Below are 26,652 nucleotides of genomic sequence, written 5' to 3'. Positions count from 1 at the left end.
AGAGAGACTAAAAGTAGAGACTTGGAGAGAACAAGAGAGAAAGAGAGAGAGAGAGTCCCGATTGCCGGTTGTGGTGCGTTCTGATTGGCTGCTTGTCTCGTGGGTGTCGAATTCTGCCCTTTTCACATGTTCACACATCCCTGTCATTCAGGCATGTGAGGAAAACACACTCACACATGCTCACACACACGTGTGCAGTACACACTCTTCCTGGATTTTTCTGGAATTCTGTGGCTGGAATTGTGCGGTTGGAATTCTACGGCTCTGTTCAGGACTGTTCTGATGTAAGCTGCTGTTGGACAAGTGCTCTATAAAAAGTAAGTCTCATATTGTGTTCTGTTGTTACTAATGACAGTGTACAGGTCATCTGTGTGTGCTCTCTCTGTGTGATACACTGTGTGTGTGTGTGTGTGTGTGTGTGTGTGTGTGTGTGCGTGTGTGTGCGTGTGTGTGACAAGGTCATGGTAAGGTTCTATTTTCGGATCAGCGCTGCTGGCGTGATATGGATTGCTGCTTATGTCCTCTCTTTCTTTGCATATCGTTTTTCTCCCTGTCTTCCACATCCCTTTCTCATCCCACTCACCTCTCATTCCTCTCCTCCCTCTTTTCTGCACTCTCTTTTTCTCCTTTATCCCTCCCTCCGCTCTTATCTGCCATTTCCTTCGGCTGTGTTATTTAACGTTTCTCTGTAAAGTGATTCCAGAAAACTTATCACCCTCTCTATCTATCTCTCTGCCTCTTGTGCCTCTTGCTTGAATTTCTCTCTCTCACTCTCTACCCTGCTCTCTTTCGCTCTCTTTTTTTCTGCCCCCACACCTTCTCTGTCTCTCACTCTCTCTCTCTTTCTTCCTGGTCTCTCTCACTCTCTCTCTTCCCTGTCTCTCTCTCTCTATACATATATATACGTCTCTGTCTCCTGTCTTTAACCTCTTGAACTCTAGGCTTATTGTCCGTGTGTTATTAATTAAATCAACACATAGAAGGGTAAAGGATCCCCCCTTCACTCTTTCACCCTTTTTTGTCTTCCTCACTCCTTTCTCTTTCTCTCTCTCCCTTTCTATCACTCAAGTTTAAAGATAGCTTTATTACTGAGATCTTTCTCTCTCTTACACTCTCTCTCCCTCCCAGTCTCTCTCTCTTTCTCTCTATTCTTCTCTCTCTCCCTCCCTCCCTGTCTCTTTCTCTCTCTCCCCTCACTCTCTCTCCTTCTGCCTTTTTCTTCTCTTTCACCTTTTCTTTCTCTCTCTTTCTCCTTCTCCTCCTCTCCAACTCAAATTCAAAGATATTATGATTCTCTCTCTCTCTCTCTCTCTCTCTCTCTCTCTCTCACTCTCTCACTCAAATTCAAGTTCAAGAAAGCTTTATTGGCATGACTTTCTCTCTCTCCTCTCTCTCTTCCTCTCTCTCTGGTTCTCTTCCTGTGTCCTCTAATTTGTTCCGCTGTTGACACTGAAGTGAGTTAAACAGGCTAAATGTCAGTCTGGCATGTCGTCTGGCCTCAGGGACAACACACACACACACACACACACACACACTATTTTAATGATCACACACTTACACACATGCGGCCAACGCCGCCCCCAGTCTCTCTCTCTCACTCTCATTCTTTCTCTTTCTGTATCTTTCTTAGTGCACCAAGTGTCACCTGCCTTTAACCTCTTGAGCCCTAGACTTATTATAAATGTTATTAATTGTATTAACACCTTAATGTCCAGGAGCTTCTGCCAGGTTCACATTTCAATTATGCACTTCTGTCAGTCCATTTAGTTACTAAGCAATAACCCTAAGTTGCCTACAGCAGTGGTTATCGGCTCCAGTCCTGGGGAACCACTGCACTGCACACATTCACCTCTTCCCTGCTTCTCTGCAGCATGGGTAGAAAGTTTTGAATCTGCACTTTCAGCAGAATCTCTCTGCTTGTGTCAATGAGCTGTGAGTATGAAGTAATTTGTGTCAACATAAAATGACACCATTCTTTTTTAGCAATGCCACCAGTAACTACTTTAAAAATAGTGTTGCGTAGCCATGAGAGTGAGGAATTAATGTGTGGGCCCTTATACAGGTCCATATATTTTAGGAGGTAATGCCTCCATTTATGTATATGTGTGTTTATATCACCTATGTGTAGATTCAAAAAAAGATTTGTGAATTTATTTTACTCAATATAAACATAAACAAAACAAACACCCATCAGACCAATTGGTAATAATAAACTACTACTGTTATCCATAAACAACTACTGTTACCCATAAACTACTACTTTTACACATAAACTACTACTGTTACACGTAAACTACTGCTGTTACCAATAAGCTATTACTGCTAACCATAAATAACCACTGTTACCAATAAACTATCACTGTTACCCATAAACTACCACTGTTACCAATAAACTATTACTGTTACCAATAAACTACCACTGTTACCAATAAATTACTACTGTTACCAATAAACTACCACTGTTACCAGTAAACTACTACTGTTACCTATAAACTACCACTGTTACCAATAAATTACAACTGTTACCCATAAACTACTACTGTTACCAATAAACTATTACTGTTACCCTTAAACTACCACTGTTACCCATAAACTATGACTGTTACCAATAAACTACAACTGTTATCCGTAAATTACCACTGTTACCAATAAACTACTAATGTCATACCTAAACTATCACTGTTGCCAATATACTACTACTGTTAATAATAAATTACCACTGTTAATAACAAACTACTGCTATTACCCATAAACTACCACTGTTACCAATAAACTACTACTGTTACCCATGAACTCCCACTGTTACCAATAAACTACTACTGTTACCCATGAACTCCCACTGTTACCAATAAACTACTACTGTTACCCATAAACTACCACTGTTTCCATTAAACTACAACTGTTACCTATGAACTAACCCTTAACTGCTATTACCCATAACATGGGTACGTCTGCTGTTACACTTACATTTACTGTTGTTACTCATAAAATGACTGTCGTTACCCATAAACTACAGCTGTTACCCATAAAATGACTGTCGTTACCCATAAACTACAGCTGTTGACCCTAAAGTACTGCTGTTACCATAAACTGCTACTGTTACGTTACGCTGTTGCTATTTTCCCATGAAACTATGTCTTTTACCCACAGATCTAGTGTTGTTACGCTGCCCTTGCAATCATTGTTATCCATAAACTGATGCTGTTAACCGCTTCACTTACTCACAAAACTGGACGCAATGCTCACATGAACAAAACTCCAGGGCATTCCAGTGTTTCTGCGAGTCATCATCGTTGTTTACTGCGTTTGCCTTTACTCAAGTATCCTTTGTACAACTTTGTCCTTTAGTTTCTTCACTTTTGGCAGTAACTGTACTGGTGTAATATACATGGAAACAATGCACACATTCAAATTTAATAAATTCAGTGCACTTTTTTTTCAGAGTATCCACAAAACCACCAATGCTGCTCTTTAAAACTGTTTTTAAACATATTCTACTCTTGCTGCAGATCTGCACAGACACAAACACAGAGTTTGACTTTACCTCTCCTGGGTTTAACTTCTCTTCATGCCTTTCTTTCTCTTGCTCCTGAACTCGTCCTCCTGGTGTCTTTCTTCCCTCTCTCTCTCCTCTGTGTCTCTGCTCTGCTGTTGGCCTCAGACGGAGAGAGCTGCTTTTGTTTGGTTTGGGGTTTGAACAGTCACTCTTGCCGTACACAGCTCTGTTCCTTCAATTATTCATCGCCGCTCTGCAGAAACATGTCTGCGGTGCCCAAGAGTGCACAGCTTCTGTCTCCGGGCCCAAATGTGGTCTGTGCACTGGAAGAAACTTACAACAGCTCACCCAGGAGGCAAATAAACATGCTAATAAGCCCACCATACTCACTATACACACATATACTGTAAAGAATATGTATGATACTTTTCTTGGTGGAATACTTGATGATGTTGATTATTATTAATAATAACGTTAATTTTCTGAAACAGTGTTTATTTAATCATGTTTCATGTTGGCTGCCATTTTATAAAAGCAATAAGCCACTCAAGGCAGTGCCTTACTGCAACTTTAGAGTGAAGAGTGAAGCTTATTGCTTTACTAAAAAAAAGTACCATCATCTTCACTGCAGTTCATTTTATTTTTCAGTTTTCCATTATTCAAATTTAAAAGAGCTGCTGAGCTGCATTAATATCTGTGAAGCAGAGTAAATGCAGCAAGTTTATACTTAACTAGAGGTAAAGTTAGTTAACATTAGCCTAGCTAGCTAACACTAGCCAGCTGTCTGAGCACATGTAAGCGTACCTAGCACAATCTGTACCAATACAAAATAACGAACGATATTCAAGGGAGTTCATGAACTTTTCTTGACGTTTTTGCCATTTGTGTGACTATAAAGCAGAATTTAATATGGACACTTTCACGTTGTAAGTCTCCTTTCCTTTGTAACGCTACTTAGATGATCCTGATTTCAGCTTGCCATGTGTTTCATTGGATTCTCAGTGTCATATTAGCACCACCCTCCAGGCCCCTCCCCCAGGACGCCCCTCCCCCCAAACAATACTTGTAGTTGTATGCAAAGGTTTTTACATCTTTTGTTGATTTAAGTAAAAGTAAGTTAACACAGTTTCTACAGAGAACACATTTGTGCACAATGCATAATTCATACATAATTACTGTTTATTTAGCATTTTGGAAAATATGGCTAAAATTGTGGAAAAGAAATGGCACATTTAATATTTTATGTTTGTTTTTTTTCCTATATGTTAAACTTAGAAGAAATGTAGAAGATGTTTACTTATTTTCACTTAGCAAATCAGCAAAACATGTGATTTGACTGGAGTGCCCAACTTTTGCATACAACTCATTAAATCATCATATTAACAATGCATAAGGCATAATATACATGGCTATGAAGTGTAATGTGTTTTTGTCCATATATTTACAGCCATGATAATGATGCCTTATGAATGCAGCAGGATACGTTATGAATGTGTTCATAGATTTTTATAGACATGGTATTCATACAAACTGTTACCAAAACCTGCCTTAAGGTAATAAAAGTAGAGGGGAAGAATAAAGTGAAGAGAAAAACTAAAGCAGGGGTCAAATCTGTTAAAAGTAGGAATCGGAACATGAAATTTGAGCCCGGCCCAAGGCATTGAGGGACGCCTAAAACTAGCAAGGTGCTTGTTGTCAAGTCCCGTCGGGTTCTGACAAATATTTCAAGCTCCAACGAACACATTGACACGCATACATGCTTTAAAAAACATGGCTAATTCTCTGCCTGAAAGCTATTATCCAAGTTTATCAAATAAACAAGGCTAAAAGTGATTGGGCCAGGGGGCCAGGGAGACGGGGGGGTGGGGGGTGGGGAGGGGTGTTGGGGTATAAGAACAAATCATGGTAATTTATGTGCATCCTGCCACTTGTGTTCTTTAAGCGCTAATGGTTTGTGTCTTGCGCCAAAAATAAAGGATGATTTCTTAATTAGGCCGGCGGCGCGGTGAAGCCAGCATGGGTTCAGCAAGTGAAACAGCAGCCGCCATGCTAATAGGCACTCAATCATCAGCGCTAACACACACAGCAGTGATTAGCACCCCAGCGGTCGCTTACACTCGTATGTGTGTCTGTGTGGCTCGTTTCATCTTTCCCTTGCACATCAGGAAGTGATCATGACTGAGTTGTAGTTAGTTTTGAAGTTTTGTTGACAGTAACTGAGACGTGGCATGCATGATAACATCAGTAGTAGCTGAAAAAATGCTTTAAACTCCAATAGCGCTGGGTGATACATATCAATATTAATGTCTGATTTTCAGAACATACTGACATATTTGTTATTAGTGGAGAATGGCCTGGGTTCGATTCCCAGCCGGGTGACCAGGGTCATTTCTGTGTGGAGTTTGCATGTTCTCCCCGTGTCTGCGTGGGTTTCCTCCGGGGACTCCGGTTTAGCGATAAGCGGTTTAGATGATGTATGTGTGTATGTATGTAAAGACCTCTTGCACTTAAAAATGCAGTTTTTTTATGTTTAATGGTGACCAGGCATGCTGGTCTATGCTGTGTTTTTTTTGACTCTGGAGATGTTAGCTTAATCTACTTTTGCTTCAATACCCTTGGTAGCTCTAAAATCTAGCATTAGCTTAGCAGAAGACCTAAACAGCTTTACACATGACAATGTGGGTTTATTCAGCTTCAGTTTAGAGAATAAAGACTCATATCTTGTTTTTGTGTGCGGAGCTGTTAGCTTAAGCTACTTTTAAGTCATTATCACCAGAGGCTAACATTAGCTTAGCAAGAAGGCTAAACCACCAGCAATTCCCTCTCACTGATGCTGCGCTGAGGCAAGTTTAGAGGATAAAGACTCAAATCTGAGTGAGTGAAATCAGCTGACTGGTGGCTTAGTTGTTACAGTTGTTGCTGAGTTTTCCTTTTGTGTCATTTTAAGAGATGAACGGAGAATAAAACAGTCCAGTTAAAACTTGAAAGACATTTTTACAGTAACAGGCCTCTATAAATAGCAACTTAATCATTTAAAAAAAAAAATAAATCATTTGTTAATGATAATTAATATATCGCTGCTGTCGGATCAAAACCTTGTATGTCCAAATTGAGAACTTTACAGGAGAAGGAAAAAAACATACTTCACTTTTAATGTAAGTCAATGGAACCAGACTTTTTTTTCCAAGTCATTTTGGGACATTTATTTTGGTTCATTCATCATGAAATTTACGCACAACATACAGGACTATGGGTATTTTCAAATTATGTCAAAAACTGAAAAACGACAAAAATGGAGATACGAGGTTTTGTTCCGACAGCAGTGATATATAGTAGTAGTTATTACTTGTGCATTTACATTTAGTGATACAATTTGAATTGTTTAACCATGAAAAAGGAAAACCCTCTAATTTTCTTTATTCATGTCTTGTATTAAAGCACATCTAATGCAATATATAGTTATAAATATAAAGTTTCCTATTATTAAGTCATAACTTCATAATAGGCATCCAATTAATGAATATTACACAGTACAATCAGTTATTGATAATTAGGTTTCTACCATTCAGAATCACTAAGTAAACAGTTGATAGTACATTTATTTATTCATTCATTCATGTATTAATGTGTAACTATTGTATCCTTATTATCAAACTATTAGGTAATGACTAAGTTGCTGTACTCGGACATTCTTTTAGCTTTCATGGATCCATGAATACTTTTATTATAAACTTACAGTGATATATTTCACCAATATTGACATTGAATTTAATCAGCACTGCCAGGCAATAAGCTCCAGTATGTTAGCACTGGCTGGCTACCTGGATCTGACTGATATTTAGTGTGACGTAATGTGATTTGTTGCTCTGGCGCTGAATGTTGACTGATTTTTGTGAACACCTGATGCTAACTAAATCTGAAAACATTGCTAGATATGTACAGGATTGAAATGGACGCAAATCTCTCCTATTGGCACCTACCGTGAACATGCACCGCTTTGTATTGTGTGTATAAGTGTTCCTGCGTGTTTCCATCTGCTTTTGAATGAGTGTGTGTTAATGCTGCCAAGTCTCAGCATCAAACTACAAAAAATCATCCTTCACCTGAACTTAATTGAATTATGGAAAGGATTTCCACACAAGTGGCCTTCATTCAAAATAAGAACTTTGATCCAACATTGTTTACAAAAATTTGCTAGTGTTGATTTACCTTATGTTGGTCTGATTGATCTTAGAAGTCCTGGTGTAAAAGTGGTGCCCAGTCAATTTAGAACCACACATCTGGTCACTCACTTTAACAGTCAACAGTAAGGCTAGGCAGTTAACCAGAATATAGAATGTAAGCATACACCCAAGGAAAGATGGAGGAAAACAACTAGACTAAATTTCAGATCCCATTTGATTACATGAAATCATCAAAAAGGTTCCCCTAAATCAAAACACTAATGTAGTAAATACTACTTTAAGTACAAGGTATTTCATTTATTTGAGTATGTATCCTGTGGTAGCAGGTGGAAATCCCATCAAACATGGAAAAACACTATTCATTCTCTTTTGAATCCATTTGACTTGGTTGACTTTGGCTGAATTAATGCTTGGGATAGTTTCATTCTTTTAACTGTAATACTTTAAGCATTGTTTTAAAATGAATCGGTTTAATTAACATCAACTTGATTTGCTTTCATAACACATACCAGAGTCAGTTCAACATTTTTTGGAGTGCAGATGCTCCTCCCACAGAGGTACATGGAGTGTGTGACATCCATCCCTCGCTAGTTAGCCAGAACTTTAGAAATTTTGACAGCTATTCACATGTACGTTTTTTTTTGTGCACCAGTTTTATACTGTCTGATGGGAAACCCATGTTAATAAACAGTGCCTACTCTGCACGTCGTGAAGAGTCTTTTTAGAGCAAGATATAGTCGCTGGATGTGTGTGAAGTTCATGGTATCACATTTTAAAAAGTGGTTAACAACTCTGTTTAATTAAATGAGCTTTACAAGCTAGCAGGGGTGTGTTTTTGTTGTAGCCCTGTTTTGAAAGTCTGTGTTTGGTTACTATGCATCCCTGTCAGATAGCCATATCCTGTCAAAGTAGGCGGTTCTTTACCATGTTAAATGATAAAACTCAGTTCAGACTGTCTGATAAGAGTCAGAAGTTGAAATGAAATGAAGCTTTTCTTAGCCAACTGTGTCTGAACACATCGGAATTAGACCCCCGCATTTAACCCAGCCATACAGTGAAACACCACATACACACTAGTGAACACACACACACTAGGGGGCAGTGAGCACACTTGCCCGGAGCAGTGGGCAGCCCTATCCACGGCACCTGGGGAGCAGTTGGGGGTTAGGTGCCTTGCTCAAGGGCACTTTAGTCACGTACTGTCAGCTGAGGGGATCGAACCGGCCGGTTCCCTAACCTCCAGCCCATGACTGCCCCTTCCGTCTGCCATCTCGCCTGTTTGCTCGTCTCGTTAGGATCTATCTAACTCATCCCTAACCTAGCCTTAACCTCAGCAACCAAAAGTAGTTGTTGTTGTGCTGAACTATTTAAATGTAGTAACATAATTTTATATTGGATTACTATTATTAATAAGAGCCATGATGTCACTTTGACTCCTGGTGACCACATAGATAGTGTCTCAGAATATCCTGTTCTTCTGTTTGAGTTGTCAGACTTCTGAATGGCTTGTTTATCTCTGATTGTCTCCATCCATCTTCCTGCTGGTCATCCTCTTCCTCTTTTACCTTCAACTGTTGCAAGCATAATTATCTCGGATGAATTGGTTCTCTTTAAAGTATTTATTTCATGTAGTAAGTTTTCACCTGATTATTCAATTTACATTCTGCATCAACATTTTTTTCCTGTTTCAGTATCAAAAAATGAGAAAACTGGGCGACAATGCAAAGACAGTCTCTCTTCTTCTAATTTACCAAATAAAATGGTATGAATTGAAAGTTCACTCTGCACTTTCCACACAATTTTCCTCCTGTTGTTTTGATGAGCTACAAGTGAGAAATAGCAGAACAAAATGTAAGAAGAGTCAAACACCACGTGAGACCTAGAAGTGTAAAAAAACTGATACACATCATGAACTCATCATCATTATTCATCTTTCCTGCCTTTCTTTTCCATTCTTTCATCATAAGAGGGAAACCTTCTGCTCCACAGTTTACCTCTCTCTTTCAGTCCCAGTGGAAATTATGGTTCTCTGCTTACCCTCCTCTCTCCCTCTCTCTGTTTCTCTTTTCATCTGTCTTCTCTTCTCTCCTTCTCTGTTCTTTCCCTCTCTCTCTTTCCCTTTCTCCACATCTGAGCAAAGCTTTGGAATAAAGCTAGTTCACTCTTTGTGTCACTTTTGATTCCATCTCTTTGTGTTCTGCTCACTTGATCTCCCTTGTTACTCGCTGCCTTTCTCTGCCACTTTGAATAAAATTGAATCTTTTCTAGTCACTGTACATTAAGTTGCCAGTTTATTAGGTTCTCACACTGATTGGGCAATTTATTAGAACCACTGACCGTAACTGACTAACACTTGACACAGATGTGCACTCAACTCACTCAAACTCGACTCCGATATGTGCTTAACTCACTCATGCCTCGACTCAGACGCACTCTTAACTGACTCATGACTTTCCTTGGATGCATGCTCTTAACTGACTCATGACTTGACTCAGACACACTCTTACCTGACTTATGACTTGACTCAGACACATGTTTAACTGACTCTTGACTTGACTTGGATGTGTGCTCTTAAATGACTTGACTCGGATGAATGAATTGAGTCAGATGTGCACTCTTAAATGACTCACAACTTGACTTAGATACATTCTTAACTGAATCTTGACTTGACTTGGGATTTGCGCTCTTAACTGACTCATGAATTGACTCGGAATCATGCCCTTACGTGACTCATGGCTTGACTTGGATGTATGCTCTTAACTGACTCGTGACTTGACTCAGATGTGTGCTATTAACTGACATTTGACTTGACTTGGATGTGCCCTTTCAATTGCCTCATTAACTTGCACGCTTTTTACTCATGACTTGGATGTCAGCTGACTCATGACTCGACTCAGGTGCATGCTCTTAACCGGCTTGTGACTTGACTTGGATGCGCACTCTTAACTAACTCATGACTCGACTAGGGCGCACTCTTAACTGACTTGCAACTTGTTTGTGTCCACCACCCAAATAATATCTGGTCAACAGTAGTCTTATGGTAGTCCCTTTACATTGAGGATGGGGCAGAGGGTGGTTTACCAAAACAGATGTACTCCAGTCAGTAATCATACACTTAACAAGGGCATCAATATGGTGAGTGTTTCTAATGTGTGTACATACATGGTAGGTGTACCTAATTAACTAGTGACTGGTGTGTTTATCATAAAGCCCACTAATTCAACCCATGCATTTCTGACACACACACACACTGGGGAAGATAAGTATGAGATGGCAGACACAGTCTGAGTACACACACATACACACACACACACACACACAAACACACACACACAGTCAGACATACCCAGAGACAGATTTGAAGTTAAACTGCAGCAAGGGATCTGCCTGGAAAGCTCTCAAACTCATAATAATTACCCAGCGGCCAATTAAAATTCAGCTCCACAGACTAAAGGTCCTGACTCCAGCCAATTAAAACGCAGATGTGAGAAGCTGGGGGCGTAACCCTCTGGACAGGGGCATGATGAGTGCTCAGCTGAGACACAGCAATACTGCTTTATTCAAAATCCACCTTTAATCAATGGAATAGACCTCATCTACACATGAACAGGGGCAAAGTTTTGGTTTCAGGAGTGGGGGGGCATTACTTAGTTGGAGCCTCACACACAAACACAAATTATTTTACGCTTTTGTGTAGGAAGGCATCAATACCGATTCTTATATTGGGTATTGGCCCGATACTGTGCTTGTTTACTCATACTCATAAAAATGCACCGATACAAGCATACAATACCACCAAATACCATGGGGCGTAAACGTAGAGTACAGTGTCGTGCTAATGAACAAATGACTCAACCTGGCAGTGAACGAGGGTCTGATTCTGTTTCCGATGCTTTGGTGGTCGGACGCAAAGTTGTCCACATAATAATAGAAATCCAATATATGTACCAGCAGAAATTAGAATTACCACAAGGGTGTCTTGATATTTATGGCCAAACTGAAGGCCTAGCCTTCAATCCAACCACTTTCTCCAAGACAACACCCAACCCTAGAGTAAGTGTATGAGGATATGTGAGCACACATAGCACACATATTCCACCATCGCTGCAAAGTGATTTGTCTAGAGGGAAAAGAAATGACAGCTGTCACCGAGCCAAAACCATCCCCACCTCCCCCTCAGTAGAAATGCTAATGCTGTTGGTAGGACATGGTCATGAAGTGGATTTAGTATTTTGAGTTTGTGCTGGAGAGCAGAGGCAGCTTCAGTTAAACACTTCACACATCTTTTATAGCCCGGCATTAGCAGTTTTCCCGGTGGAAATAGATACGCCGTGCATGACGCCAGAGCATGGTTAAGTTAAAAACAGCTCAGGGCCGTCTGCTCCTGAGGCAAAGAAAACTTGCAAAATGTTTTCAGAGGTGCAGCTTTAGAGACAAATTGGCTCTTTATTTGATACATTAGTAAAGCAAAAGGTGCTCAGAGTTCATGGAAAGGGAGAAAATGATTCAGTAAATGTTTAATTCACTCTGAGTGAAGACGAGGGCAGTGAGATTATACTGTAGAAATGAAGGAAACCTGTTCAGGTTGAAGAGCTGCAGTTACCTCTGCTGAGAGTATATGTACATAGGACATATCATTACCACATATTTACACACATTTAATACATATGGGACATTTTTTATTACATAAAACGGTTGCGATAAAAGCCTTCAATGTTTTGTACAGAAACATCAGCCTAAATGTTTATGAAGTCTCAGCAGCACGAAATTATGACAAATGTGGAGCTGGATTGACATAAAAGTAGCCGGAATTCCGATCTGGTTGATCAGACTGAGTCTCATTGCTGCATATCAGATTCGTATCGGATTTCAGCAACACATATGATATGAAAAATCAAATCGGAATTGAAAATGTCAATGTTCAGTGTGTTTTTGCTGTTCACACTGACATACAGACACACATCTGTGTCACTTGTGAAGACAAAAATCCGGTTTGGGCCAATATGTATATATATATATATATATATATATATTAATATATATATGACATCCATAATACATATGAGATATTGTTATTACTACTACATATGGAACAGTTTACATGTAGATATTTTCATTACATAGTGGACAAATTATAATTACATATAGGTACTTACATGTATATAACACATGAGACATATCATATGGAAGTACACATGTAAGTACAGTACACTGGGTGTGAACCTGCTCTTTATACAAGGTATGAAAGCATGTGTGTGTTTACTCTCAGCAGGACTGTCAGGTAGCCAGGCTTAGAGATTACTGATGCCTCACTGATACGTCATACTTTATCAATCACCCACTGACTGAACAACACCTCCGTCTGCTGCTACACACACACACATTCTTTCTCTTGGTCACTCTCTTGTGTTCTTTTTCAAGGAAAAATTCAGTTTTTCCCCAAAGGAAGAGAATGTCCTTCCTTTAATTTTATTGATGTTTCAGTGTTTGTGTAGCCAGACATAAACTACTCATACAGACATATGTCCCATATGTATTACATGTATGTAAGTATCTATGTATGAATATATGGCCCCACATGTATGATATAAACATATATGTAAGTACCTGTATGTATTAGGAATATGTCCCATGTGTATTACATGATAATATTTTCCTAATAGGTGCCCTATGCAGTGGCTGCATTAGAGTGAGCTCAGTTCCTGGTGATGCCTAATCCATCCATGGCAAGGAGTCCAAGAGAGCATAGCCATTCAACAAGATCTATTCCAGTGAGATGAGGCTCAGTCTTGCCCAGGAATAGCACTTGTGGGTTGGCTTGGGGGTGCAGCACTGACCACTTGCGGTTCTCTTCACTAACCCCTGCAATGCTTCAGCACAGTGCTGTAAATCGCACTCGTATAATGCTGATTATCTCTTTCCATAACATGGTGGTCTTAGTGTTGGCCCTATCATCGGGAGATCATAAGTTTGATCCCAGCCAAATATCAGAAATGGGCAGTTAGTGTTCTCCACCAAGCATGTCGAGCTGTGTAATGATGTTGCGCTGGCAGCAGTTTGAAAAGATAAGGTGATGCTTCTTGTGACTCAGAGGAAGCATGTGTTAGCCTTCACCCTCCCAGCACTGGTAGTGTACGTGACTGTGGAAGATCTAGCTGGCACAGGGGTGTCAAACTCAACCACTAAAAGGGCCATATTAAAAAATCTCAACAAATCTGTGTTTTTATTTCATTTTTATCTTAAATTTTGCCATGAATATGATGCAAACTGTCCATATTCAAAATATGCCAAAACTGCAACAGCAAAATAGGCACTGAATACTTGAACTATTCAAAAATATTTTTTGATTAAAACTTTAGATTGGCCTGTAGATTGTTGTTAGGGGAAGGGGGTCAGAGCACGCATTATGTTGCAGTGCATGCTGGGAATTGTAGTGCAGCTCATGGTGAAACAGAATAATAGAAAGGTAAAATAATTTCATGGGCCGAATAGGATTGTGCTGACTCGGCCCGCGGGCCTTGTGTTTGGAAGCTAGCAGGTGGTATTGGACATAACGAAGTTGGGAAGAAACCTTGGAAAAATGCAAAAACAACTGTTTAACTGTTCATGTTCATTTTGCTCTTTTTCCATTTCATTCCCTGCCCTCCAAAATATCCAGGCCTGAGTATCAATACGTAATAATATTTTTTAAGTCTAATTCTAATGTTGACCCCAGTAACCAAAAAAAAGTTATATTTATTACATGTAAAAAATAATAAAAATATAACATGGAGCTTTTGAAAAAGAATTTTGCAAGGTTAGGTGCATGTTGTTTTTTCTAGATGTGTTTTTCTCTGGTTTTCTATAAAATTAAAACAGTTCTGATGTGAAAATGTATATAAACAAACACACATTAAGCTTTGTCAGGTAGGTGTTTGACTGACCCTTTTCCTCTTATCACTGCTCCACATACACACACACACACACACACACACACTCAAAGCTCTCACACGCAGTCAGCTGTGATAATGAAAGAGATGAGGGTGAGAGAGAAGAGATGGACAGAAAGGAACAAGCAAATGGACAGAGAGAGCGAGAGAGAGAGAGAGAGAAGAAAGAATGAGCAAACGAACCAAGAGAGCAAGAGAGAACAAGAATGACATGGAGATATACTGAGAAAGAGAGAGAGAGAGGAGTTGGCAGCCCTCTTTATCCAGCTCACCCGCCAGGGCCTTCGTGCTCTCTTTCTCTCTCTCTCTCTCTCTCTCTCTCTCTCTCTCTCTCGCGCTCTCTCTCTCTCTCTCTGTGCCTATTCATTCCTCCACTTGTGAGTGATGTGGGACACCGTTTCAAGGCTGTATGGATGGATGGATGGCTGTAAAGAGTGATGGAGTGCAGCATAAGGGAGCAGAGAGAGGGGAGATGGACAGTGAGGAGCAGGATGAAGCAGGTTGGTCTGACATTACAGTCTGTTGTGTCTCACTGATGTCTGCTGTCATGCGTCTATGGGGAATACTGAGAGGGAGCGGATACAGGAGTGCAGATCTGCCTGGACTTGTATGTTAAAACTTTAACGCCCACATATTGTCTCGTGAAGTTATTTAACCCTCTTAGCTTTCATGCTACATACAGCTTTCCATTCTTACCTCTTTTCTGTTTGTGATTGAAGTGGAGATGTTTCATTATGATCTGAATTTGATGAAAAGATCACATTGTGCATATTAGTATTGGTTTGTGCATTGTTGTGTTTTGTTTGGTGGAGAAAAAAAAACTGTTCTTTGCATTTTTGCCATTTTGTGACATAACAACAAATAAAAAACATCTCAGACGCATCTCAATGCAGAATTAAATTTTTTACATATGTAATAATTATGTAATTACATAAAATAACTAAGGTAAATTAAATGATTAGCCAAATAACTCATTCTAGACTTCCATATGTCCATGCTCACATGTTTGAAGAGTGTGTGATGACAAAAGAGTGTCTGAATTGGGTGGAATATCCAGACCTGAGGTTATCAGTGTTATAGGGTTATGAAGTGGGGATGAATTGGTCATAATTTTTAAAGGCTTTTCATGAAAGCAGAGCAAAATGAAGGCCAATTTAGATTATAAGAGGGAACTATGTCATTTATGCACTCCACCACTGCCCCTGCCGAAGTGCTCCTGTGTTAGGAATGTGGCCTGAAAAGATTTAGGTGTATTCATTTTCAATGTTTAAGTATTAAACAGTTTTACTATGTATACCATCCTGTCACGGCAACGCACCTCAGCACAGTAAAGAACAGTGTATTGAGTAAATGTTGACTGAAAATGTAAAGACTTTAAAAGATTTTTAGGACATTTTATACGTCTTATTTCATGAATTTGGTCAGGGATGGAGGAAGAAGAGAAGAAATATGCTTAAGTAAACATATGGAATCAAAATCTTGCTAAGTTAGAACTGGAAATATGAAACCAAACTGAAGGGTTTTGTTCCAGAACACATTATATATCAATTTGAGGAATCTTCATTATTTCATGATATACTGGGAGTATATCGTACTGGGAGTGGGATTTAGTGTTATAGTAAGTGCTATATTATGATTAGTACCACCTTTATTAGAGCAATATCTGCTGTACTTATTTTCAAAAAACGTGTTATACCCAAAATTATCCTAAATGAATATACAGCATAGTACTATATAACTGTACTTACATGTAAATAAAACAAAATTTACATTTAAACACGCTTGTACACATTAAAGAAAAAATGTAAATGTTTTGAGATCTTTTATTTTGAAAAATGTTGCTTTATGAATGTTGATTTAAACATCCATGAACATGTCATGAAGCGTTTATGTAAGATGTTATGAATGTGTTATGTAGACACCCTTCAAGTAAAGTGTTTCCTGTCAATGCAGAATTTAAAATAATTCATCACATATGTAATAACTATGTAATAATTATGTAATTACTTATAAATAACTAAAGTAATTAAGCAAAATAACTCATTCTAGCCTTCCAGACATCTGTATTTACATGTTACAAGATGACTGAAGAGAGTCTGAACTGGGTGGAGTTCTCAAGCTACAAGACAGTGGGTCACAGTGTAGGGGGGGTTTGTTGGGTCTCAGGACAAGCAGTACTTTTACATGTGGATTGTGTCGTGAATAGTTTTGGAAATCTTGGTTTAAGGTGTGTTTGGTCTGAGTTTTCACAGGACTGAACATACCTTCAGAAATATACCTTCAGTTCAGTAACATGTGTTTCTGCTGTTCAGGCGATTCAGACTCAGTTTGGTGAGAAGATCACTTCTTATTCTATTACACTTTAGGATGTTTGAAAAGCTTCTGTTCTATATTTTCATGAGACAGTTGTGTGTGTGTGTGGGGGTGTGTGTGTGTGTGTGTCTGTGTGTCTGTATGTGTGTCTGTGTGTGTGTGTGTCTGTGTGTGTGTGCGTGTGTGTGCGTGTGTGTGTGTGTGTGTGTGTGTCTGTGTGTGTGTGTGTGTGTGTGTGTGTGTGTGTGTGGGTGTGTGTGGTGTAAAGGTATGAAATGGAGTTGAGTAACAGTTCAGTTATTCTGCTCTTGCTTGTATTTCTGCTCTTTCCTGGGTTCATTTCTCTGTAAAAGAAGGCAGAGAGATAGAGAAGCAGATAGAGAGAGAGTGTGTGTAAAGGGAGAGACGGAATAGGAGTGAGAGAGCTTGAGAGAAGAGAATGAAGGAGGGAGAGTGTGAAAGAAAGAGAGAGAGCAAGAGAGAAGAAAGAGAAACAGGCAAAGGAGATGTAGAAAAAGTGGAGGGAGAGGGGGAGGAAAAACAGAAAGTATCTCTCCAACTTTCTCCTCTCTTTCTCTCCCACTCTGTCTATTTTTAAAAGAACAGGGGAGAGAAAGGAAAAAGAAAAACAGAGAAAAAAGGGAGACAGAGAGAAGGGGAGAGAGAAAAGGGAAAAAGAAGAGAGAAAGAGAAAAGGCAAGAGAGAAGAAGAAAGAGAGAAGGAGAGAGAGCAAAAATAACAGGGGAGATGGAGAAGGAGAGAGATGAAAAGAGAGAGACGGGGAGAAGAAGAGAGAGGAAAAGAAAGAGAGAAATAGACAGAGAGAGAAGTAGAGAGAGAAAGAGGTTAAAAGAAAGAGACAAAGGGAGAAGGCGAGAGAGAAGAAAGAGAGAAGGAGCGAGAGAAAAGAGGGAGACAGGGAGAAAGAGAATAAGATGGAGAGGAAGAAAGAAAGGAGAGAGTGAAAGAATGAGAGAGGAGGAGAGGAAGACAGAAAGAGAAAAAGATAGAAAGAAAAAAGGGGAAGAGAGAAAGAATGCAAGAAGGCAGGAAAGAGGGGGGAGAGAAGGAAGAGAGAGAGACATATAAAAGGAAGAGATATGAGAGGTAGAGGAAGAGAGAGAGGTAGAGAGAATGAGGAAGAAAGAGAGAGAGATGAGAGGTAGAGGGAGAGAGAGACGAGAGACGTGTGAGATAGTAGGGGAAAGACAGTCAGAGAGAAAGAGATAGATAAGGGGTAGAGGGAGAGAGAGATGAGAGACGTGTGAGATAGTAGGAGAAAGACAGTGAGAGAGAGATAGATGAGAGGTAGAGAGAGAGAGATGGGAGGCAGAGAGAGAGAGTGAGTTGAGTGAAATAATAGAGATGGAAGCTTGATAATAAGTGTATAATAGCTGGTGCGGAGGGGAAGTGAGGAAATGACAGGTGTAGGGGAATAAGAGGAGAACAAAACAGGAGATGAGTGGAGAGAGAGCGAGGGCGTGCTGATGAGAGAGAACACGCGCTAATGAGAGAGTCGAGAAGAGAGGAGCATAAAAACATACATCACATCCAGGGATGGAAATGTTTTACATGAGAAGAAACAGAGAGAAGGTGAATTAATAATGTACTCCTGAAGGCCAGAGTACACTGACCGGGAAAACATGGACAAACACGGTTGGTTAGTCGGCCGTATCTGTGTTCGTTCTCTTCCTGTTCACTCTAGATTATTTTACTTCTCAGCTCTTTTCTTAATATTTTAAAGACAGCTGGAAACAGAATGTTTGTTCATGTTTGTCCAGTTTTGTCCAGCCTTAAAGACCTGTACTGCATAGGTGTTACACTAAAGGGAAGCCAGGAAGGAAGCATGGACAGACAGACAGACAGACAGACAGAAAAAAGAAAGACTTCTTTTCTGTTATCTCTCTCTCTCTTCTCTTCTCTTCTCTTCTAATATTTTCTGTTGTTTCTACTCTTCTCTCCTCTTCTCTTTTCTTGACTTCTCAAATCTTTTCTTTTCTTCTTTTCGCTTCGCTTCTTTTCTCTTCTATTTTCTTCTCTTCTGTGTTATCTTCTCTTGACTTCTCAAATCTTCTCTTCTCAAATCTTCTCTTCTCAAATCTTTTCTTCTCAAATCATTTCTTCTCAAATCTTCTCTTGTCTTCTCTTTCATCTTCTCCTCTTAAAACTTCTCAAATTTTCTCGTCTTGACTTCTCAAGTCTTCACTTCTTTTTTCTTTTCTTTTCTCTTCTCTTTTCCTCTGTCTTCTCTTCTCTTTTCTTTTCCTCTCTCTTCTCTTCTTTTCTCTTCTCCTCTGTCTTCTCGTCTCTTTTCTTCTCCTCTGTCTTCTCGTCTCTTTTCTTCTCCTCTGTCTTCTCTTCTCTTCTTTTGTCTTCTCAAATCTTCTGTGCTCTTCTCTGTTCTGACCCCGGCTGTGTGGTTGTTGTAGAGAATGGTTTAGAGAGACAGTAATCAGTTTAAATCAGGTTTTAAAGGGCAGTTTTGGCCCACAGCCCATTTTCCTTCAGAGAGGAAGCGCTTAGCTCCCCACGTCTCACACACACACTGTCTAGCTGACATTTCCCAGCTCACCGAGGGGGCCAAGCCTCTTCCACAGCTCACAGGAGTTCCATCTATCTTCCCTGTGTATCCAAAAGTATCCAGAACCCCCTTCTAATCAATGAGTTCAGATACTTTCAGTTTCCCCCATTGCTGACACAGGTACTCAAATGCTCCCTTTTTCTCTTTCTCTGTCACTCACTCTCTTTATTTCTCTCTCTCACCCCCCCCACCTCTCTCTCTCTGTTTCTCTGTCTCTCTCTTGTGCTCAGTTTCTCCGTTTGTTTTCTCCACTGGTTCGTCAGCTGAAGTGAGCTTTTAGAGGGTCTTGAGGAAGATTTTATAGATCGATTTTGTGTAAATGAAAGAGTGTTTTTCTGCTGAATGAAAGAGTGAAAGAGTGAAAGATTGTGTTTCTGTACCGCCTGCCTTTGTGCCTGCTGGCTCCACTGCACTGCACTTATCAGTTAATTGCCGTTTAAGATACAGATCTCGTATCATTTGAAAATGTCATTTTGTAGCGTATCCCTGGAAAGAAATGTTGAAGAGAGTGAGCCACACCTCGGTTTGTGTGTGTGTGTGTGTGTGTGTGTGGGTTCATGTGAGTGTGAGCCGAGTCTTGAGTCTTTGGTAGAGAATTTTAGTTTAGTCTCATTATCAGCTGCAGACATTGCATTCTTCCTACTGAAAGCCTTTCAAGTTCAACTCAACTTCAAATAATGAGCCTTTTATCACAGAATAACCTCCAGTCTTCAGTATGCTAACAGTTACGTAATCCAGCTAAAGTTTTAGTCTATCGGGTTTTAAAGGTATATCTATCTGCAATTTACTACAACTTCCACTGGATTGACTTAAAACTTCAGCTAAATTAACTAGTGCGCTACATTTTGCAGACGCTCTTATCCATTACGTGACACAGGTAGGTCAATACAGTGTTAGGAGACTTGCCCAAGGATTCTTATTGGTGTAGCATGGTGTGGTTGCCTGTTGATCCCCAGTCGGTTGCATACAGGGCAGCAGAACCCACTATGCTACACAAACTGCATACCTGCTGCACATACTACATGCTAGCCAACCGCTTTAAGCTGTTTGGTACTTTTACGCATTTACTGCACCACACAAAGATGCTTCTTCAAGGGTCCTTTAGTAAAAAGAATGGTTCTATTTAGAACCACAAGTTTTATAAAGAACCATTACATGCTTAACCTCTTTAAATCCCAGGCTTCTTAAGGCTTATAATTCAGTAACTACAGGGACTTCAGAGTAAACTGCCTGAGCTATTCTTAGGTTATAATGTGTGTAATAAAACTGGGCCCACTGGTGGGCTCTGGCCATTGAAGGGGCTAAGGAGAATGTGTTGTATATGGTTCTATATAGCATCAAAAAGCATTCTATTGTTACAAGCTTGACATTTTAACAATAGAAGGAGCCTTTGTGGTTCTAAATAGAACCATTTTCAAAAAGGTTGTAAATAGAATCATATACAACACATTCCTCATCAATCTAAAGAACTATTTCACCTTTAGAACCGTTCCATTTACTAAAGACATTTTTTAAGGGTAGCACAGTTCTGTACCTCAAACTGAAAGTTTTTCTATTATACAAAGGTCAAAGTAGTTGCATGCAACATACTTTTCATGCAACTTTGCAGTTACATGAATCAATTTAAAAACAATCTGTTTTTATTCTACTATATATTTGATTTTTAAATCTGTTTTGTGTATGTGTGGCAGAATATTCCATACTTTATTGCAATTGATATGCAAATATCAAAATGCTAATTCAGCTGTATATTCATAATTGCATTTGTCCTGGAAATGTGCATTATTAAAGATATAATTCAAGTTCCAATGCAAAATGTGTAACTGCATTTCTGTGCATAATGGCTGTTAGAGTTAATATGGAAAAGCACAAGCTTTTTTTACATTTTCATTATCTTAATTGACAGTAACATATTAAAAATGAAATAACAATCAACCATTTGCATTTGCATTTCCTCTCTGTTGCGCTTCAACTCTGCCAAAATGAAAATGCAATAGCAATCCTGTTTGCAGTTGCATTTGCACTGTCAAGCACTGTCAGGCACTCCTGTCCATCAAATCCAGCTCCTCCGACAGTCCTGCCTGCCTCTGTCCAAAGCCAGTCACGAGGTCACTAACTTTGGTGCTTGTGCAGCCACAAGCTCTCCTAGTCGGTCAAGAATCACTTCCACATGAAACAGCAGTAAATCATGTTGGACACACTGATCCTCGGCCTGGCTGGTCACTAGCAGTTGCTAAAACAGCAGTACCGCCATAATTCAGACTTTTTCATCGCTTTCTCTTGAAACACTCTCCAAACTAAAAGTCCCTCTCGACGTCAACGGGAGTGCCTGGTTGTCAGTGAAATTTACAACTGCAAACAGGGTGGGAATTGCATTTTTATTTTGGCAGAACTAGAGCGCAACAATGAGGAAACGCATTTGTAAATAGATGATTGTTCTTCTGTTTTTAATAAGTCAGAGTTGCTCCATTAAGATAATGAAAATGAAATGTCAAAAGCACTTTGCTTTTCCATATTAACTTTAACAGCCATTATGCACAGAAATGCAATTACACATTTTGTATTTCAATTTGAATTATGTCTTAAATAATGCACTCACATAGGAAAAGCTGTAAGTGCACAATGGAATTAGCATTTATGTTCAAACTTGCATTTGAATTTGAATAAAGTTCGGAATATGCTGCCATAGTGTAGCTTTTGAAATATAATGTTTTAGGAGCCACTACAGTTGGACGTTGCCTCAAAAAAAACTACTAATCTTGCATAAATTTGATCAGGAGGACCTCTACTTCCGCCCATTAAACAAACTTCTGTTTTATTTTCTTGTCCATTAATCAACCATTTGAAATGATGTTGTTCGATATGATCACATGATGCACTAGCAGTGTTTTGATTGGTTTGTTGTCTCATAAAACTTGATTTACGAAGTTGAGACGGGTGCAACGGTTGCGGCTGAGTTTCAAGTAAGTTGCAGGATGCTGTACATTACACAACTCGAGCGCAATTTAGTTTCATGTAGATTTCAAGCAACTGTATAAAAGTTGCATAAAAGTTTCACCATGTAAAGCCAGCTTGAAGTCAAGTTGAGTTGCGAGTCCCCATTCCTGAAGTGAGTGAGTTCCATTACGTCAGCTCTCACCTCCTGCACAAAAAAAGAAAGAATTTCATGAGCAAGCAAAAGTAATCACATTGTCATAAAACTCATTTCAAAACGCTGCTCTCTCTCGCTCACCGCGCTCGCCTCACTCACCCACTCTCTGATAGCAGCTGAAATTCTGCTGTGTTGGCTGGAGCTGGAATGTGGATTCGGTTTGGATCTTCATAGTAATCCACTTGCAGCAGGAGATGCGCGCACACACACACACACACACACACACAGACACATACACACACTCACACCCCAGGATGTTCAATCAGCTGTTTGATAAATTATATGCAGTGAAGACCGAAAGTTTGAGACTGCTTCTATTTTCCATTCCTTTTCAATTTAATACAGATTTTCATTATAAATTATACTATCAGCAAAAATGTGAAAAGTAGGCTGTTTGAAATATTGACATTTATTTCAGAATTTTTTAGAAGAGTCATCTGAACACGAGCTTCAGGGGGAGATGTAAGACTCAAAAAAAAGGCCCTAATGTAGTCAATGTAACAAATTTGACTAGTGGCCTAGAAATAGTGCAAAATCTTGAATAGTTGTTTGTCATTTTACTTCATTACTTTTCCTTATTTTACATTTTTCAATTCAAAAATTTTCTGTTAATTTCCAGGTTGAAATGAAAAAACACAATTTTCAATTTGTTCTCAGACTTTTATCCCCTCTGTATGTTCAGAGAGAAACTGCATAATTCACTTGTTAAGATTTTAACAATCAGTGTGTTTACATACACTTAATCCGATAACAGCAGGAAATTGGACTTTGTCAGTAATCCAATCAATGCGTTTATATGCAGTTGAGTCATCAGATAATTGGGAAACTCCAGTTCTACATGAGTCAGGCAGTAATCAGATTTCTGCTTTGCAACCAGCCAAACTCACAGAAGAAGACGTGACGTAAATGTGATGTAAACGTAAAACTCAAACTTCATGCCGCAGCTTTTTTTTAAAAAAACATCACACCACTTTACCTGAATATATGAACATACATTGTCTAGAAAATGAGGGATATTTAAATCCTTCATTTCATCAAGGATGTAGTTGGTTTCAGCGTTGCTGCAAAAGTGTTTTACTGCATCTCCTGGTACCGTCATCTGTTTTTGCACATGTGCAGACTGAGAAACCTGAAAGAAATCAGAGTAAGAGTTTACATGCATTGAGAAATCTAATTACTGAACTAAAATCCAGCTCTCTTTATCAGATTTCTAGACCTTACTCAGATCTAAGAAATCGGAGGATGCCGGTTGCATTATTAAGTTAATTACTTTATACTTGCTGTACTTTACAATAAACGTCTGGATCAAAACACATTTATTCACTCATGGTGGGGAAGTACATGCAAGGTGTTGTAGGGCCAAATAGTAAATGTATCACAGCCACATCCATATGTGAATAAAACCTCTCTCCTGCCTCCTGGTCTCTGATGTGATTGATCTTCTTTAATCATATACACAGTATACGCATAATAACTGTATTAAACCAGAGACGTGTCCTAGAGCTAGCTTAGTTAGTCAGCTAGCCTACCGCAAAGTGGTAAACATATTTTTCAGATTTATCACTTTTTTAGCATTATCAGCATGAAAAACTCAGAAGACACATGTGAAGACACGTGGATTCACTGATCTTTTTGGACAGTAAATAGGATGAGTGTAATCTCATTGTAGCAAAACAATCTGAATAACTGTCTTGGCTATTATGCAGAATCGGTGAAAAAACTGGTGGAATTCCCCTTAAAACTGGGGCTGTACAGTATAACGTTATGCAGTTTTGGTCTTGATAATACTGAAATTTACTGATGATTCCAATATATAAACGAGCCGTTGTGCTGCTGGAGCTGTATGTGTGTGCAGTCTGAACGTGCATTGCGAGTAGCCATTTTTATGTGTGTGGTGGGCATGTTGCCATGTTGGTGAGGGTGGGGTCAGTGAGGGGTGGGACGTGTCATCCCTCACTCAGTTCCTCCGCCAGCTGGCTCTTCGTCATCCTCTTCCTCCCCCATAACCACGGAAACCTACCCACCAGCCCATCTGTGAGCGTGCCCTGCCCTTTCTGTTTCCTTATGGGACAGTCCCAGTGGGCTTTCTAGAGAGAGGAAGAGAAAGAGAGAGAGAGAGAGAGAGAGAGAGAGAGAGAGAGAGAAGAGAAAAATCGAAGAGAGAGAGAGCAACAGAGAAACTGAAGTGTGTAAGAAAGAGAGAGCAGGAGAGAGAAGGAGAACGAATGAGAAATTAAGGAGCAAAAGAGAGAGAATAAGAGATAAATTAAGGAGAGAGAGAGAGAGAGAGAGAGAGACTAAGGAAAGAGAAAGATAGAAAACATTGGAGAAATTAAGGAGAGAGAATAAGAATTAACATCTTAAACCTATATTTGGAACCTCACTTCAGTTCCTAGAGAAAGTTCACCCAAATATCAAATTTACATAATCTTTCACTTTATGTAAGGGTAATTGATCGGCCAAGACATGATTGGTGTGTGAAATTTGCTTCTTTTTTGCACTGCTAACACATCATGAATATGCAGCCAGGTAGCATCATAACTAAATAATAAGTCTGCAGTGTAAGGGGTTGAAATAGGAATCTGAGCCAGAGATCCATGTCTAGAGCTTTGTGATGAGGTAGATCTACACTGGTTCAGCCTACAGGAGCTGTCATGTTTTGCTATATTTCTGTTCAAGAATTTCAATATTTGAATCAGCGTTTTAGTATTTTTAGTATTTTACTTTTGAAAGTCTGTGAGCAACTGTGACAGTAAAACAGTTGATCCTAATAAAGCACGTATCTGATATTTTACTCAGACTTAAATGGAAATATGTGTCCACTATGACATTTGTCAAACTTTATGGGAGCCCTACTAACACTCCCACCCAGATTACTGTACATTAGAATCCAATACATCATAGCTAACCAGCAAATGCTTTAAAATTGTAATCATAATAATAATTATTATTATTATTATCGTTATTATTAGCAGTAGTAGTAGTAATAGTAGTAGTAGTAGTTGTAATAGTAGGAGTAGTAGTAGTAAAAGTATGGGTAGTGCTAGCATCAGTAATAACATCAGTACCACCATGGCCAATAATAATAATAATAATGATAATAGTAATGAAAATAAGTTGTATACTTTCATATATACAGTAATTAAATATGTTTAGGTGCAAATTAAATGCGTTTCTGTCATTTAGGTCTAAAAAATAATGTGATTTTTGTTGATCTTAGTACACTGTCAGTTCCTTCTATTTCCCTGTTTGGTTTTGTTTTTTGGTTCAACTAAACAAGCAAAGCGTGACTGAAATATTACACGGCTTAATGTCAAGCACAGTAAAAAGCAGGATTTAGTTGAACAAGGAAGACCCTCAGCATCAATCAGCTTTTCCATTTGAGCACTGACAACAAAAGCCTGATGAATGCGTTTTTAGATGCAGATGAAGCCACTGTGCTGACAAGCTGAAGATGATGCAGCACTGTGGTAGGAGAGACTGAACACAGCAGAGAGATTAGACTGGAAGTTTGATGCTGACATATTTAGCAGCTATTGAATATATTTCAGAGCACTATCAAAGATGCTGTTTTAGGCTGTTTTAAACTTTGACAGAATATGATCTGCAAATACCCTGAAACAGAATTAATGTGGTAGCAGTAAATCTGTGTTTCCTGAATCTGAAGTTGTTGAACTGATTATCAGGTGTCAATCTTGAGTCACATGAAAAGTCATGTGAGCAGAGGCGTGTTGTGTTTGTGGTTTATTAGCAGCATGAAAGCCTATTCTGACACCTATTGAAGGCCTACTACTGACTGTGATAACCTGTAATCACCTTTGTCTCGTGCTGCATTTGACTGATTTGGAATTTTTCACCTCTAACTGGGAAAAAACAAAGAAAACAGCTCATCAATTTGGAAGTCTAACTTGGCAAGTTGGGCAGATGTCCTTAACTAGTTGGTAAAATCTAGAACTTTGAACTTTGACCAGTATCCTTATTTTGAATAGGTAAATAC

At 39.2% G+C, this 26,652-nt stretch overlaps 1 protein-coding gene across 1 annotated transcript in view; it reads left to right on the top strand.

The window, feature by feature from the left end:
* Window positions 1-235: 235 nt before the first annotated feature.
* The window catches only part of si:ch211-278a6.1 (SRC kinase signaling inhibitor 1), a 154,508-nt gene continuing 128,091 nt past the window's right edge, over window positions 236-26,652 (top strand). The window contains exon 1 of the mRNA XM_036589467.1: window positions 236-317. The gene's annotated coding sequence lies outside the window, so the exon portion shown is untranslated. The remainder of the gene's footprint in view (window positions 318-26,652) is intronic.

The sequence above is a fragment of the Colossoma macropomum genome, unplaced genomic scaffold (assembly GCF_904425465.1).
Source record: "Colossoma macropomum unplaced genomic scaffold, Colossoma_macropomum, whole genome shotgun sequence".
Taxonomy (NCBI): Eukaryota; Metazoa; Chordata; class Actinopteri; order Characiformes; family Serrasalmidae; genus Colossoma; species Colossoma macropomum.
The sequence above is the reverse complement of the archived record's forward strand: the minus strand, read 5'-3'. Positions and strand labels throughout refer to the sequence as shown.